This window comes from Lagopus muta, chromosome 14 (genome assembly GCF_023343835.1).
Source record: "Lagopus muta isolate bLagMut1 chromosome 14, bLagMut1 primary, whole genome shotgun sequence".
In the NCBI taxonomy this organism is placed as follows: domain Eukaryota; kingdom Metazoa; phylum Chordata; class Aves; order Galliformes; family Phasianidae; genus Lagopus; species Lagopus muta.
Genome location: NC_064446.1, coordinates 12,176,478 through 12,194,269, shown reverse-complemented (window position 1 = coordinate 12,194,269; position 17,792 = coordinate 12,176,478). Strand labels below are relative to the sequence as shown.

The 17,792-nt window shown below is 41.8% G+C and overlaps 1 long non-coding RNA gene across 1 annotated transcript; it reads left to right on the top strand.

The window, feature by feature from the left end:
• Nucleotides 1–2,433: 2,433 nt before the first annotated feature.
• On the top strand, nt 2,434–16,482 carry LOC125700349 (uncharacterized). The gene is made up of 4 exons (XR_007379870.1): nt 2,434–2,572; nt 5,413–5,624; nt 15,313–15,422; nt 16,128–16,482. It is a non-coding gene; the product is annotated as an uncharacterized LOC125700349 (long non-coding RNA).
• The last annotated feature ends 1,310 nt before the right edge of the window (nt 16,483–17,792 follow it).

The window sequence follows — 17,792 nt, the reverse complement described above, 5'->3', positions numbered from 1 at the left end:
CTTTGTTTGCAGATATTAATGAAAATATTAAATAATATTAGCCCTAAGGAGGATCTTGAGTTTTGCTGATGATATAAAATTATTCAGGGTAATAAAAAGCAAAACTGATCTTAGGATTCCGAGGGAGCAATAAACTGGCAGATTAAATTCAGTGTTGATAAATGCAAAGTAATGCACACAGGGAAAACAACTCTAAGTACACATATACAATGATAAGCTCTAAATTAGCCATTATCATTCTGCAAAGAGATCATAGAGTTGCTGCAGATTGCTCAACAAAAACATCTGTTCATTGCCCTGCGGCAGCCTGAAAAAGTAAATAGAAAGTAAGGTATTAAAGCAAGCAAGAGCAGCAGGGAAAGCAGTGCTGTGCCCCTGAAAGAGACCAAGATTTGTCCCCCTCTTACATGCTGCATGAATTGCAGGTCACTGCATCAAAGTGAGATAGAAAAACTAGTGAAGGTACAGAGAAGGGCAACAAAGGCAGTTGAAGACAGAAAATGGTTCCTTTACTAGGAGAGATTCAATAGACTAGAAGTCTGCTGGAGACTTGACTGGAGGAAGATGTGATAGAGCTATGTAAAATGCTGGCTGGCAGGAGAAAGGTGAATAAGGAATGATTATTCTCTCTTCCCTTTTAGAGAAGCTTGGGAGCACCAAATGAAATCATGAGGCAGAATTTCTTCAACAGGCAAGGACAGAATGTGTGCTCCCTGCTGAAGCAGGGCTGATAGATGAATTGCCAATATGTATGCACACGTAAAGTAGGCGCCATGGCAGCCTTTTCCAGTATTCTTCAGATGAATAGGTGGATCGGATGGATAAATGCTTTGTTTTGTGAATGTAACCTTCTTGGACACTACTAATATTAGCATTATTTTAAATAATTGGGAAACATCTCACTTCTTCTTTTTGAAGGGGGACGATTTCACAAAGGTTGTGCAAGTACCAGTTTGAATTTAAATGAAGTGTGTTCTTTCATACTCATTCTATCCTTTATATTTGAAATATTTCCAACAAACTCCCAGAGAGCAGTTGTCAATCTGGTCTGTGACTTTGGTACAGTGCCCACTGATACAAAGCACAGATTACCATTAGCAGAACTTTTCCTGATCATCAGGAGATCAATTGTCACTTTCAATGACTGTTACTGCCACCCTGATCCTTTTAATTTCCTTACAGAGAGAAAAAAAAAAATAAAAAGCCTGGTAAGGTCAGCCCCAGAAGAGTGTTAGTCTGGGATATTTGGCTTTGGATATCTTTTTTCATTTGTCAGAAGCAGCTGATCCTTCTGGAATCCCTGGGGAGGAATTAAATCCAATTAAGGCATCATATACACCAGCAGTAAATGGACAGTGTGCACCGGACCACCTGGTGTGGGTCCCACTGTGCAGATGAAGAACTTTCAATCTGCCAGCTGCCAAGAGGCCTCTGGTCAGCCTAGATAAATATAACAGATGCATTTCCCAGTTTGTTACACAGGGAAATATGTCTATGTCCCAGACTCCAAGAGAAGGAAGATCATAGGAAGGAAAGTGGAGATGTTACCCAAATACTGCTTTGTTTTAGCGGAGCCAAGTACACATAGGGAATAAAGATCACTTGTATTTCATTCCAAACCCACTTGAAGCCAAAGAGGATTTAGTGTGGAGAAAGAGTCATCAAAGTTTTACTAAAACTCGATCAGTTTGTTGGAAATTCTGACATGGTAGCTGTGTAGCTTGCTGGAAAGGTCAATGAGAATCTCATGAATAAAACCTAACAGTATAATGAAAACACAGTATTTAAAATTTCCCTGGATCTCCTTGCTCAAAGCTGATTAAGAACAGAACTGCTGCTATCCTGTAAGATGCTTGTAAATGAGTCATCTTCTCATCAGCGAAGCCCCAAAAGTTCAGATGAAATTGCCAAAGAAAAAACATTTCCGAAACCATGGCATAGCAGTTGGAAGATGCTGATAACTCCCGATCAGCAGGAGGGTCCTGCTAAAAAAAAAACAGCGATGGCTTCTCGTTTAAGGTTACCCCAGCTGATTGATTCAGTAATCACAACAGAAAATTAAAAGGTCACATTTTCTCAAGTGTCGCTGAAATCTGGAGATCTGAGCAATTACATGAGATAAGGATGCAAAACGCTGATGTGCTGTGAGATCAGATCTGGTCTTCCTTTTTTTTTTTTTTTTTTTTTTTCTTGGATGCCTTTTAAAAAAATAAACATTGTTAAGGAATGCATGGGAGGAGGATTTCATTTTTTAGATGGCATTTGCATTTTAGGAAAACCTTATGCCACTGTCAGAAAAAGGGATATACTTTGGTTATTTTGCTTGAGAAGATGGTCTAATTTCTAGCGCTGAAAGCGCTTTTTAAGATGAATTGAAAGCAAAAGGATTTACCTGAGTTTATACTTTCATGAATCTTTTTCAGATATCTCTGAAGGACAAAATTGAAAGTCAAGTTTTGCTGCCTGCAGAGCTAACCAAAAAAAACTTGAAAATGAGGTGCTCAGCTCCAGATGATTACTAAGAAAGGATTTTGATCCACATTCAGCAAGACCTCACTTTTACTATTATAAGGTAATATGTTTCGTTGCTCCTGGACATAGCATCTGAGAATTGGATTAATGCCTTGTTACAGCAAATAGTAGATCTGAGGGAAAAAGAGGAAGCTCTGAAAGGAAAACATTTTGAAATATAACAGATGTGAGGAGGTGCATGTGTTCTCTCTTCTTGGCTTTCTCCTCCTGTGCTATTCTGGGTTGTATTACAGGGTTTTATATTCCCTTTTGTGGACATCTACTAAGGAGTACATGTGCCATTGAGGACAGCAAGGAGTGGTCGTAGGCTCAGTATGGATGTGAAAAATTTGGATTCTTACAAAGCCAAGTCCAGGATCTAAAGCTTGCCATGATTTGTAGTCCTCCTTCTGAAAGCAGGGCTCTTGCTGTGCTGTGCTGGTGTATTCAAGCAGGTGGCAATCTGGAATGACAGATTTATGGGAGAGCCCCCGGGGAGAAGTTCATTTGATACACAGCGACAGCAAACTTGTGGGACCAAACAGAGCATCGCTCTGAGGCAAAGACAGGCTCATGAGGAGGCAATGAACTTCCCACGTTCAGAGAGTTGTACACCTGGTGCTGGAGGAGGTACCAGAACTTTGTACCACTTCCATGTATGATCAAGCACATTTTAGGAAAAATGGAAGAAGAAACATAAGCTGGTAAGCATACAAAGAACAAATCACAGTAAGCAAAGAGAAAAATAATTCTCTGTAAATAAATAAGAACATTAGGAAAAGCATAAGGAGAAATGAAGAGGAATTTCCGAGGGTCGTGCTGGAACCTGGCCCAGTGCCCCGCCAACAGACATGTGATGGTGCAAAGGGTTGTGGTTATCATCATGTCAGGATGAGGGAAGAAAGCTGCTGAGTCAAAATATAAGATGAGAGAGGTGTACTCTCTCTCTCATGCAGTGGTATCAAGCAGACTTGACAAAGAAGCAGCCTGCTTAAAACTTGCATTGCTCAGATGAGGATATGAAATGCAGAGTCCACAGTGCCAAACACTGCTCATGAAGCAGACTGCAAAACATCCTGTAATTCTTCCAACTGATCATATAATATTAATACACATGAACGTTGTCAGAAGTGTGAGGATAAAAGAATTTGGAATTTCCCCGTCTTACAGATTGCAAGACTTTCAGGGGAAGAAAAGATGTGCATTCTTTTCATTTTTACAGGTTTCATGATTCACTATGAAATTTCATTTTAAAAAGCAGGCAAGCAAGCAAACAAAATCACCCCCAAATCCCACCCGGATGCTCTGCCTTCATCAGAGTACTGAGATAGTACTTGCTGAATCAGAATATAAATCTAAGAACTTTTTCTAAGCAGCATCAGAGTTGCCTGTTACTGTTTTAATGTCCCCGGAGCTCATTCCTCCCTCTTTGGGAAGTGCTATCTCCAGCCTGCAGCATGCATTTCACAGCTGGAGAACATCTCATGAGAAATTCACCCTGGGATACTCTGTGCTCTATCAGAACTGAGAGAAATCAGTTCCATAAACAGCTTTTTTTCTGAGGTTTTTTTTTAAAGAAGTCTTCTTTTTCTCGAGTTTGGAAAAGCTGATCAACCAGTTCAAATTAAGAAAGCAGTTAAACTGCAGGTGGGCAATAAATCATTGGGAAACAGATGTTCATTTTCAGAGGAGGAGTGGATACTTTCTTCTTGTGCAGAGATGGCAGGAGAGTGGGAAATAGGGACCTTCTCAAGAAATGAATGGAGCAAAAAAGAGAAGGAAAAAAAAAAGCCTTTGGGAGAGGATTGGAGCCCTGGAGCATTTGCCAGCATTAAGAGCATAATTACACCTATGAGAGGGAGTTCTCATGAGGTGACAGTGCGAGTTTGCTCTTCCAGGTGTGTTCTGCCATGGACATCTTGATGTCTTTGTTATTTTTTTTCATTGGAGAACAACCTGAAATCTTCTTAAACACTAAGAGGACTGAAAGAAAGCCAACAGTGTGAAGCTTTTGTAAATGTCTGTTGAACCCTGGGGCACGAGAAGTGTTGGTCTCTTTTGTCTTCATCGAGGCTGATCTCAGGTTCTAAGCAATGCACTGGCAGCAGTGAAACCAGGACAAAAGCAGGGAAGAAATACACCTTAAACAAACAAGCAAAACAGTGTAGGCCAAGAGTTATGGATACCAAATGAAATCAGAGTTAAGAAACAAATCAAAGGGATAATAGACTGAGCTTAAAGAGCAATGCATTTAGTCGGCAAGAGAATAAAGCTAAATAAATATTACTGTTTGCAAGTACTCCAAAAAAAAAAACAAAACACAAGCATACCATGTATCGTTCCCATTGCCCCTGCCTAGGTGAAGGCCTGAGTGTATTTTATATGTGGCTGCTTTGAACAGACTGCTTGTGTGACTGCTGATGTTGTGAGCATGTGACACTGATGTTGGTTATAAGCCCAGATTTATGCTTGATGTATATAATCACAGAATCATAGAATTGATCTATAAAGTCCATCTGGTCCAACTCCCTTGCACTGAACAGGGACACCCACAGCTCCATCAGTTGTTCAGAGCCCCCCCAGCCTGATCGTGGCTGTCTGCAGGGATGGGGCACCACCACCTCTCTGGGCAACTTGTGCCACTGCCTCACCACCCTTACTGTAAGACACTTCTTCCTTATATCGAGTCTAAATCTCCCCTCTTTTAGTTGGAAACCATTTCCCCTTGTTCTAGTCCCATCACAACAGACCCTGCTAAAGAGTCAGTCCCCTGCTTTCTTACAGCTCTTTAGATATATAGCCCTGTTTGCCACACTGTGAGACTTGATTTGCTTTTTAGTTTCTTTCCACTCCATTGGTCTGTATGGTACTCAGCTCATTTCATATTTGTTTTTGATTTAGGAACAATCAAATAGAGAGCCTGGCAAAGAACTGAGCCAACAGGACCGGTTCACGTCTCCTGACAACCTGCCTCCAGCCAATACCTGCTCTGCACACAGGACTTGTGCATCTCTCAGCCTGGCAGACCTCCTCTAACAGCCAACCTCGACAACAGGTGATTACTGGGAAGGGAGGTAGAGAATGATGTCCTCCACTCTGTACTTCATCTGCAGGTTAGTTGCTTCACCACTATCATATTTAGTAGCCCTCAGCGGAATCTGTCTGATCACTTCTCTTTTTACCTATTTTAGTAATGATAATGATGTTAATAAATAATTATGCTAAGATATACGAAAGAACAGAAAATGAAAAAGCCATTCAAATTTCCCATTCAAGCAGGTAAAAGGAAGTGACCACTAGAAAGAGAAATGTTTCTTTCCCATGTGAAACAGGACAGGAATAATAGCAGCTGGCACAGGTGTGCTCACACAGCTCCTGGGTCAGTGCTGCTGGTGAGAGGTGACCAGCTGCCTCGGTTCCCCAGTATTAAACCTGGAAGGGAGCCGCAGAAGTTGCATGCTGATAGTATGCACATTTCAGTATAGCCACATGCATATTCATGAGTGAAAACCACTCTATCTCTTAATAGCAGCTTATAGCCAAATGCCAACATTCTTATCCAGAAAATTCTCTCATTTAGCTGGGTGGGAGACTTGCCCAAACAGAGGCATTCAAGGAACTGATTTTAAATGCATGCCACAGAAACCAGTTTCCTGTCCTTCTTCGCCTTCAGCACTAGATTAGCTCTTGGAAATACCAAAATCCCGCAGTGGCAACTGTATTTTTAATACCTTAGGGAGCTGCAAGTATTCTGGCCCAGCTCATCTCCCAGAAAAAAAAAAAATTTGCTACCCCACACAGCCTCCCCAGCAGTTTGGTGTCTGATCGCATACAACACACAGGGCTTGCTGTCTGCGTACACAGGACAGAGCTTTGAGGGGGTGGCAGGTGACAAAAGAACAGAAGAGCGGAGGATGTACATTCCCTGATTCCTAGCTTGATAGTTTGCAAAGTACTTGGTGATACTACTGTGTGGAAAAGGGCGTTTGAAATTCAAGACATTGGAATCGCAGGATTTTTGCAGTTCCAAAGCAGCATTTCCAAAGCAAGCAGCCCTTCTCAGCTCACTGCTTTTCTTTGTCAAGGCAGGGAGAAAGCGAGCCCTTCTTAATCACCCCGAAGTCAATGAGGGGCACTGCCACCCTGTCACACAGTGATTAATTACTGCATCTGCAGCCAGGGCTGCCAGCAAACAAATGGGCATCACCCATAACGCATCCGCTGCCATGTATTTAATGGGAAATCTGTGCAGCCACACAGCCCCAGCTTGCACAGACAGAGGGGAAGGGGGAGCTTTGCCCCAGTAAATCCACATCTGCCACCCAGCAGCTGCAACACCAACAAAGCTCCTTCAGAGGAAAACAAGGAATGCCACTGGAGGAAACTCCGGTATTTTGTACCTTCTCCTCAGTGCAGGTATCATTCCACCTCTTCCTACCCAAATATTCCCAAATCATGAAACTAAGTGCATCAGGGCCCTGGAATTGGCTTTGCAGATGGAGAATCCTCAGAAGGGAAAAACACATCTGAACTTCCTTTATATTAATTCCCAGGGACAACTCTTACTTCCCTGTGGATCTCTACAGTCATAGTGCTGGAAATTCATGAAAGAAAGGCAATGAGAATCTTATTGCTCCACTGGAGTCTGAGAGCTGGGGCTTTGGGAAACCCTTAAATACCACCACAGTTGGGAATTCTGGTTTTATGCATCTGAACTTAACTTTCCTGAGCTGTTGGCTCTGGCAGAACTGGAGGGGAAAGGGTCATTAATCATGAAGGTATGGCACTTAAGTATCCTCACAACCACACACCCCTGTTGCACACAAAGAGATGCACAGGAGACTCACTATAAATAATAAGGGGCAGGCTCAATTTTTTTTTTCTTGTTAGCTACTGCAGAGCTGCTTGTGCTTAGAAAAAAAAAAAAAAAGAGAGAGAAAAAAGAAAAAAAAACACAGCAAGGCTTGGATTTAAACAGAGGAGGTTTTAAAGCAAAACTTTCTCATGACTATATCCTCTCCCATATCAGCACACATCAGAGGGTGACATTTCAGTTACATCCACTCCCCTGGGCCTGTCCCTTGTCTTAGGGCACACATGACACAAGTGGGTGACGTTCAGCTCTCATTGCTCCTTTGTCCCAAAGCTGGAGGCATCTTTTTGTTTTAACAGCACGTTGTGTTCCTTGACAAGACAGAGCTAATGCCCTGAGCAGGATTCTATTCACACAGTGGCAGCAGATTAGAGATTTTCGTTTTTCACAAATCAGTGTAGCAGATGGGAAAAGAAAATGCATTCACTACAGAGATGTAGCAGAGTTTCTCAGACCCCTATTGCACGGAGAACTGTACTAAAGGGCAGGTATATGCAGACAAAGAAGTGGTGAATGCTGCCTCCCGTCTAGAATTTCCCCTTTCAGAATAGTGAGACCCAATGCCCCATCCCAATACTAGTGCACTCTATACTGTTAGATACAAGTTCAGTGACATTTGTCTTTAATGTCTGATGTATTCCTATCACTATTACTGCCTGCTACATGCAAAAACAAAAGTTAGCACATTTGTTAGGGTGTAAGGACTGCATTGTTCCTGCCTTCCTGACACAGCTAAGTCACAACCTGCACCTACACTTGAGCTGCTCATACAACCATGTGAACAGATATCGCACTTACCTCTGTTACTCACCTTGGTCACTAAGTCATGCTACACAACTAGCACATGTTCAGCCTCAGCTGAGACTGCTTGTCCAAAGGCACTGCTTGGCATGTTTAACAGCAGAAATGTGCCGCTCAATGGATGGAGATCTGTTTGGACATCAAACAAAGAAAATTTGCAATGGCACTGTCACCTTGCAGTAAGAGTAGTCACAAGCAGTGTGAAAGTGAATGAACTTAGGGAAATGCTCCATGTCTCTGGTGCACAGCTCAACAAGGCAGTGTTTTGAAACACTTTTCTTTCTCTATCAGGCCACAGATTTCCTCCTCGCTCCCACAAACAGGAGTTAAAGGAAACTGCCAACTGTCCCCAAATGCAATAGAATCACAAATTGAATATTCTCACTCCTTGGCCATTGACATTCATTCTTCATTATGAACTATTTAATAATTGAATGGAAGGAATGATGCTGCAATTCTTCTGTCTGTCCTGCCCAGCCATAAATTGGTTCCTAGAACTCCATAGCATCAGGTGGGCTACAGCCACAGCTGACTTTGCATTAGACAAAGCCATAGACCCGTCCAAAATTCACTGTGCAGGTAGATTTTTTTTCCACTAAAATGTATTAATGTCTCACTGCAGTTTTTTATTAATGCATTCTTAAGCCTTTCTGTGCAGTGTGCTTGACACTTAGTCAAGTGTCCTTTGTGCTGACTGCCACTGGAAGTTTTTTCTTTGGAACAAAATTTGTCTCTTCTGGAGAAATAATGGAAATGTAGAGACTGAAGGTAAGCTTAACGTTGCACATTGCCCTTTATTCTGTGCAACAGAACGGGGGATGTCACTCCAAAGGTTCGTACTGGAGGCAAGGTCACCTTCTTCATTTCTGGCAGTATACAAGGGAAAATGGAGAATTAACTTAATTATCTGTGAAATTTTGCAAGGTAGAATAAAGAGGTTCTTTTGCCTCAGAAAAGTGAGCTTAGGGTGCTGCAGCAGAGCTAGGTGGTACCACTACTCCCTCAGGATCAGACTACTCTGCACATCCCTCCATCCAAGAGGCAAAGTATGGCTCTGAATCATTTTCCCATTCTTGCCTGGAAGTGAGCAGCTGACAGTCTTCTTCCTCTGGTGCATACATCCCTTTTCCCTAAGCACTGGCTTGCCACAGTGATGGACATACAGGTCAGAGCTGGTCTTTACCCACTCGATAGTCTTGGTTTTTCTTTGCCTGTGCAGCCTGGTGGCAGGGGAAGCAGCAGTTCAGCAGCAAGCATCCTTTCACAGGATCAAAACATGAAATAATAGACCCTGCAATTGAATGAGCAGAAGGAGATAAACTACTGTATAGTTTCTTACTCCACTGCCAGACCAGTCAGGAGGACATGCTACAGCTTGAGCTATGTGCAAGCACGAGGTGGAAGATTCATAGCAGCATTCAGAGTCTTTGTCTCTCACTCCTGCCTCCCTTTTCTATTACTTTTGTGCTGGAAACTGAGTTTTGTTCCAGACAAGTGATGTATGGCAGGAGAATAGGCCAAGAGGGCACTCAGCTGGAGTGCATTGCACAGACTGTGAGAGATTGAGGCAGGGGTCGGGATGTGTGCAGGAGAGGGAGACGTGCAGAAAATTACAGCAACAAGAAGAGAGCTCCAGAAATACAATCCGAATATTTCAGCTGTGTTTCAGCAGCTGTCTCAGAAGACTCTGTTAAAGCGAGAATTTTTGCACCGAGGTCATACACACCTTGTTACCTGAAAAATAAATAGGGAACAAGAGTAGGAAGCAAAGCACTCAGATTGGTGTATCTGAATAAGACAGCAACCTTTTTACAGATACATTCAGATAAACAAGAAACTGCTTCTGACATGTTTTAAGTGTGGCTCCAGGGACTCTCTGGACATGCAGAGCTGTGTTTCCAAGTGCAGTCACACCAGGCAGCACACAGAGAGAGACATTTCACATCTGTAAGAAGGAGAAATCCATAAAGCCATTTCTGCACTTGTTCTGTGCATGAGGATCTCCTTGCTGTTGTCTGTAGCTTTCCAGAGCTGGGTTGAAACTGTTTATTGAGAACAACATAATTGGTGCAACGGATAGCCTTTTCCAGTGCTAACACAAGTGCCTTCTTGACTCATTAGGAAGTGCTGAAGGAAGCAACCATAATAAATATTAATACAAGAAGCATTTAAGAACACATGTAAATATGATGTTGACTTATGCAGAGAAACAAGCATCTTTTGGGGCTGTAACTTTGCCATCGAGTACTGGGGTTCTTTGAGCTTCACTTTTTTTTATTTCTGGTAGCTTTATATGTGGCCAAAAATATATGATGGGACGGACTCCTTAACTTCAAACTAGAAGAAAATGAGGTTGTTGTATTATCTTGTAATTACAGATCATTTCTAATGCAGTTCCCTTTCATTTCTGAGTATTAAAGGGAAAAAAAAAGAGAATCCCTTTTAACTAGGAAAATGCATATATTGGTTGCACTGCAGCACAAAATAGACTCTTACAGGAAAATGTCGTTTTTTCCCCTGTCAGCTGTGTTCTGGTAGTAAGCAATGAAGAACATACCAGAGACAACAAGAAGAACATACCAGAGACAACTATAGCAGTCCTCATCCTTTTGCTGCAAATAGCGTCCAATTATTATTATCATCTCAGACCTTCAGCTCGGCACTCTAATGAAAGGTTTTGCTTTAGCAAATTCAGAGTGGCCTTGGGAGAATGTTTATTATGAAAATCTTCAGAAGCAGAGGATTCAGCAAAGGATTTGCTTTGGTGAGAACTGATTTATGTAATTTCCATGCTAGTAGCAGTGAGTGTAGGGTAAAAACTTATTGTCTTGTGGACTCAGTGCCTCTGCTTGGTGAGGAGTAGAGTTACTGGCAAGGGGTGAAGAATCATCAAATCGTACAAGTGTAGAATCACTCAGGTTGGAAAAGATCTCTAAGATCATCTGGTCCAACTGTCAACCCACCCCCACCATGCCCACTAACCAAGTCAAGTACCACCCCTCCACATTCCTTGACCATCTCTGGGGATGATGACTCCAACACTGAGCAGCCCGTTCCAATGCTTGAACATTCCTTCAGAATACAAAATTCCTTCAGTGGCTGCTGCATTCATACAGAAAGGCATCTGCTAACTGGAGATGGGAAGGCAGCTCAGAGGAAGTGGTCATCACAGCTTCATCACTAATGCAGACAGCAACGTTTCTAAGTCACCTTTGATACACGTCAGTGTGCCTTTTTCTGCCTCACGGTAGTCCAGGCTGGGGAATCAGAGTTGTTATTCCTATACCCAACATGTGCATTTTTGTTTTAATATAAAAACAGGATTCCAGATGGCCAACAATTTTGATCTGGGTGAACAGCTCATTTAGCAGTATTGGGTTGACGATTCGGAGATTTCAAGAGCAAACAACAACTCAAAAGTAAAAATGAAAAAAAAAAAAAGCATAGGGAGGGAAGCAATAAAATATTGAAATAATGATGGATGTGCATCTGAGTCCTGCCTCAGAAAAAAGCTCATGAATTTTAAGGGTCTTCATACCTACCTAGAGGGAAACTTTACTCAGTGTACTGCCGCAAGTACCTATGAATTCAAAAAGGACTGAAACAGGCTTTCTAGAATATTTTAATACAACGAAATGTATTTTTCATAATACATCCTTCATGCAAAATGTCAAATACAGTTTGCAGAGAAGATCAAGCAGGAAGTCAAAGAGGAAAAGAAGGTCTGAAGGTGAAGGAGCAAGTACCAGTGCGGACTGACAGAATGTCAGAGAGCAGAGCTCCTCCATGCCCCTGCGTGTTTATTTATTTTTATAGCTGGTAACTGTATATTGCAGCAGAGGTTTACTTAAATATTTATTTATTTAAATGCTTAGACTATGGAGAAAGAAATGACCCTGAAGTTGTTTATTGGAAACTTTCCTCCCCCTCAAGCTGGATATTTAATTACCTACACTGTGAGCTTGGTGGAGCAGAGAGAGGCGTATAAATGTCACTTGAGCTCAGGGAACTTTCTCTTTTTGGAGATTACTGGTTTATTACATAAAGTTTTGCAGTTTCAAGGTCTTTGTTTATTTATTGGTGTTCAAGGCACATATCTTCTCAGTTGGTTTTGTTATACAGTAAATAAGCAGACAATCTTTGGCAATAGGAGCTGAGGACATGTGTGTCCCACTCCAGCAGGGCAGAAGGAAGAAATCCACTTCTGTGGAGCTCCTATAAGAGCTGTCTTGGTTTCCACAGCTGTATATTTAACTACTGAATACTCTCACTAGGGATCAGGATTTTCCCCCAATATTGATTTACACCAGTAAATACGTAGATTTCCTCCCCTAATGCTGTTACTCTTCATTAATACCTATATGGGAACAGAATGTAACCCAGTACGATCGTTTCCAGGAAGGGCAAATATTAGCTAAGCTCCTAACTCTTGGATGAACTCTTCTTTTTGCATCGTTGTGTTATGAAATGGGGTCTCTGAAAAGGTTTATTAGCCTAAATTTAGACCCGGCTGGTTTCATAGTAACGGGTCCCTCTTCGCATCAGCTGTCTTCTCAGAGGGCAAAGGCAATTAGAAAGCAGTGGAAAAGAAACACTACTGTATTTACATTCTTAATAGTGTTGGCTCGATGCCCTGACTTCCCATGAAAACTGCTTTGAGGATGCCTATTAAAGATGCAGGGGTGATTAAGAAAGGAGCGAAGAGTCTTTCAGGTCACAGTGGCCCGGCAGTGGTCAGAACCCATCACCTGCAGCTGTGCCGGCCTCTGCTCACATCTCCACTCAGGATGAGATTTTGCTCTGGGTCTCTGCATGCAACGCTACAGAGGATGAGTGTGGGGAAGCCTGAGCTGTCCCAGAAACAGGAGGACCAACAATTAGGCACCAATCCCAGAGGTGCTGTCAAATGGAGGACTATCATTCCCTCATCCAAAAGTGGACATTTCTTAATGTACTGCAATGTTATCCCTGTTTTGGCTATGAGAAAGAAGAAAGAAAATCTTGGTATTCTCATGGATTAGTCAAGAATCTTGGTATTATAGTCGCACATATTTCAGCATGACTTTTCACTGATTTCAGTATGGTTTTCAGTGATTTCCTACAAGTCTTCCAGCACAAATAATACCCTGATTATGGGAATGGCACTTATTGGGTGCAGCAACAATCAGTTTAATCTGTCATTTTTATAGAAAGAATTTAGAACATATCTGAAAATAAAAAGAAAGATAGCAATGTCCCAGCAAAGAATAGTAATGCCATAAACAGAGCAAATTAGTCCTGAGCACAAAGAAACATTCAAGGATCATTCTATTGTTATTTGTACCTAGGAAATTTCCTCTCTTCTGTTAAAAATAAAAGGGATGCCATCTTGAAAATATCAATTATTTTGGGGAAAAAAAAGAAAAAGAAAAAGAAAAAGAAAAAGAAAAAGAAAAAGAAAAAGAAAAAGAAAAAGAAAAAGAAAAAGAAAAAGAAAAAGAAAAAGAAAAAGAAAAAGAAAAAGAAAAAGAAAAAGAAAAAGAAAAAGAAAAAAAAGAGAATCTGGGGCTTTTTCCTCCTTTCTTCATTTCATCATTATTTTGGTTGTGACACAAATGTAAAATGTAAAGCATCAAAATGTACCACAAATGCAGGCAAGTGGGAGATCAATAAACAGTTCAGTGGATCTGAGGCAGAGTACCTCCTAATATGGCATCCTAGTGTTCCATATTAATTAAATAAAAGTTCTCAAAAGACAGTTAGCATAACAAATACAACCCAGGCAAGTTGGAAAAGTTGATTTATCTTCCTTAATTGTGTTGTAAAGCCACCTCCACAGATAATAGAATAACAAATTAGCGTGGAGGACAAAAGAACATGGCAATGACATGAATGAATAACAAAAACAAAAGAAGAAACAAGAAAGCAGCAGGGACTGAGCCATCCTCACTTCTGCCCTCCCTCATCCATACATGCAGACCCAGCCCAGAAGGCTGACTTGGGCCGGCAGGAACCTGGGACAAACTAGCAGCCCTCCAGGGTCCCAGTGACATCCAGCAGCTGCTCATCTTGTGCCACTGCATCATCTCAGAGCCCACAGACGTCCTCAATGAGCTATTGATTCTCTCAAAGCAATACCCCTGCTCCATGTCCTCCCATCATTTGCCACTTTCTTCCAGCTGAGACACAGAGCACACTTTCTCACAGATATTGGCTTAAATCTAATTTTTGAGGCAATCAAGTTCAACAGAGCTGCTGATTGCAGCAAGACAGGAATTAGCTGCTATGAGACCACCCAAAATAACAATTTTGCACCTTCACAATACTGCTCTGCACATATTGCATTCACTCTGGCTGTTGTTGGTCGTTGGAGGAAAAATGGATTGCTATATTATTTCAGAGAATGTCACAATGCACAGCCACTTTCAGTGCATTTTTCTCCATAAACATTGAGTTTTCCCTAAAAGTTCCTACAAAAATCAACGTTCAAAAACTGTCACGCAGCTTTGATGCTTCTTTTAATCATCAATCAAACAGGAAGATGGCAACAGTATGCACTGTGTCATGTTTATGTCATTGTAATGGAAGGCTTCAAGAACATGTTAAGACTACCTACAATTTTGCAGATTCAATTTGGATAAGCACTTTTAAGTAGTCTCATTGTTCAACTAAAATGGAATCATAGAATCATTAAGGTTGGAAAAGACCTCTAGGATCATCTAGTGCAACCGTCAGTGTTCCTAGTTGGGCATACTTCAGGCACAGCCCTTCCCATAGGATTTCCATTTCAGATGAGCTAAAGGCACCTTGAGGAATGGTGACTTCGTAACTCTTGCCCATGGGGCCTCCTGAAATGGGAAGTGCATAAAATTGAGAAGCTGTGGGAAAAGAAACAAACTTTTCCAGTATTTAACAGAGCTTTTATCATTTCAAGGCACAGTAGAATTTTGAGTAGATTTCTTATTTTACCAGAACAATTTTAACACTCTCTAACACTGAGAATAAGCGGTGATTGCTCCGAGGTTTGCAAAATAACTAAAAATAAAGTTCTTAAGAAAAAACATACTTTGATTAGGCCTGAAAATTGCAAGCCACTCTTCACTGTGGTACTCCAGATTAATTCTGATGTAACGTCAATTTTTTTTCAGGCTGTGGCTGGGAGTGAAACTGAGCATACATTCAGCTTCTATGATGTGCAAGTTATGCCTGAAAAGTAGAAATGTGCAAAGAAAGGAAAATTAGGTGGAACGACATCTGTGTAAGTAGCTCAACACATCACTGCCTTTCTGCAGAGAGCTAGTGAAGCATGGCCATTTGGGAGAGCTCACTGTTATTGCAGCTTCTGCCCTCTGAGGTTCAGTCAGAAACTTTACTCATTGCTCCGTCTACTGCGTAGCTTTTTGCATGCTTTTCTCCTGCATGCTCTAAATCACATACTCCTGCCCTGATATTAAAGTTACATCTGCATGGTTTCATTATTTTGTCCAGCTTGCTCTGGATTTTCTGAGCCACATAAGAGCTGGGTGTCCACATTAGCCTACATCCTACATACCAAGGCCCAAAACCCTACAAGGAGTCTCACAGCTGAGGCTCAGTTCTGTGCTGAATATATATGGCCACTCTGGAGCGCACACACCACAAACCTCTGTCAGGCTGCAAACCACAATGGCCTGGTTGGGAACACAGGAGCATCACAGTTCTGTCTAGCCACATTCCTTTCTCTTTCCCTGTCCATCATTTCAGTTCCTCACTGCACCTTGTGCATTCTGCTTCCCTTTGCAGTTGCTGGTGCAGCCAGCTGGGTGTGCAGGTGCTGCTGGTCCCACTGGGCTGCTGCACAGCAGCTGGCAAATCCTACCAAACTGCTCAGCTGCAGTGCTAGAGTCCACCTGTCCTTCTGCCTCCTACAGCCACCTGTCGGGTTTTGTTTTTTTTTTAATTATTATTATTATTATTTTGGCAGAAAATCTGCTAATCCAAAACAGTGCTGTGTAAACCTGACTCTGGTGATTGTGCAACTGGGCTCCAGGTCAAAAAGAAACAAAGCCAGCAGACATGCTGGAGAAGCAATTCCTGTGAGACTGACCAGCTGCGATGACTGGGGACAGAGAGGACAATAACTGAAGGCTGGCTGAACAGGACAACCACTTCATTACTGCACTGGCAGCCCCCTGCAAGAAATGCTGCACTCAAGCAACCTCTGAATTTCTATGTAAGCAGTAACTAAAGAAGATAAATGAGCAAAGGGAGGAATATATGCTGTTCTGATTCTTTCAGGAGTGTCCCAGTGCAATGTGGTTCCAGAGGGAGCTGGCAGATGCTGTTCTCTCTCCCTTCCCTTAAACCTGTTGGGCATGTAAAAGAAAGGACCTGTGTAAAATGTTTTTACGGTAGCACTGGACATTTTGAAATGCTCTGCTAAAAATATGTTGAGAATTTTGTTCCAATGCCACAAGCAACGATGACTGTGTCAGGTTAGGCTGTGCAAGAGGTTGGTAAGAACATTGTAGCCTCCATTCCCATGCAATTAGGTCACCATTCTTGAAATACTGCCATCTCACAATGCCTAATAAAACTCAGCCAAGATATATCGGACTGCATCAGTAGAGAAAGTGAGCTGATTTCAGAGACCAGCAGGAGGAGGAGGGAAGAGCAGACTTTCACTGCTGAGGGTCTGTGAGCTATTCATTCACGTGCCCGTCTGCTCTTTACCCTCTGAGGTCTGTTGTTAGCATCTCTCCATTCCCAGGATAAAGGGAATGTTCTCACATATAACACATAGCACTGCTGTGTTAGCCTGCTTAAGTACAGCATTTCAAATGCTCTGGAGAATTCAGAGACATCTTGCTAGACACTTTCCTGACACTTTTCCACATTGACCCCTGTGTAGCAATGAAAAATTGATTAATTTCATAACCGTGGGAAAAAAAAAACCACCCTCAGATGTGAAATCTGATGACACTTTTTGCAAGGAGCCTTAGCACTGAAAGAGAGTGGATGACAAATGCAGTTCTCTTACCTTTCTGTTGTGTCGATTCCTAAAACAGCAATACTCAGTGGGAGCAGACATCAGCTGGAGGCCCAGACTTTCCTTAACATCTCCAAAATGGATGAATTTGCCTGAGTCTAAGCAGATCTTGGATGTAAATCCATCATCTTCAGTATATAGTTATGATCAAAGTTCAATGCACCAAAATAGTGCTTCCAAGCTTGGAAACTCCACACGACCTAAGGTATGAGAAACAATTTTGTTTGATCATCTCACCACAATGCAGATGAGGTGATTGCTGAACTCTCCCTCAGCACACAAGAAACAAAAGGAGATCCTGAGGGACTGTATGTGCAAAATTTCCTGTATGAGTTGAGCAATTTGATAATGAAACTTCCTCGAAGTAGAAGTGTCCGTAATTTCCTCCCAAATGCCTTCTCAAGAACCAAGGAATGAAAACTAAATGAACAGAGGTTTCTGTTTTCCCCAAGTAAAGCACAGGAGCTGACCTAGCAAAAGCTTGTCTTTGTTTCTTAGCAGTGGGGTTTTTGTTTTGCTGTGTTTTTGTTTTCTTTCTAACGGTACCAATCTAGCTGTCCAAACTGTCTCTGTTCCCACAGAATAATAATCAACTTCCTA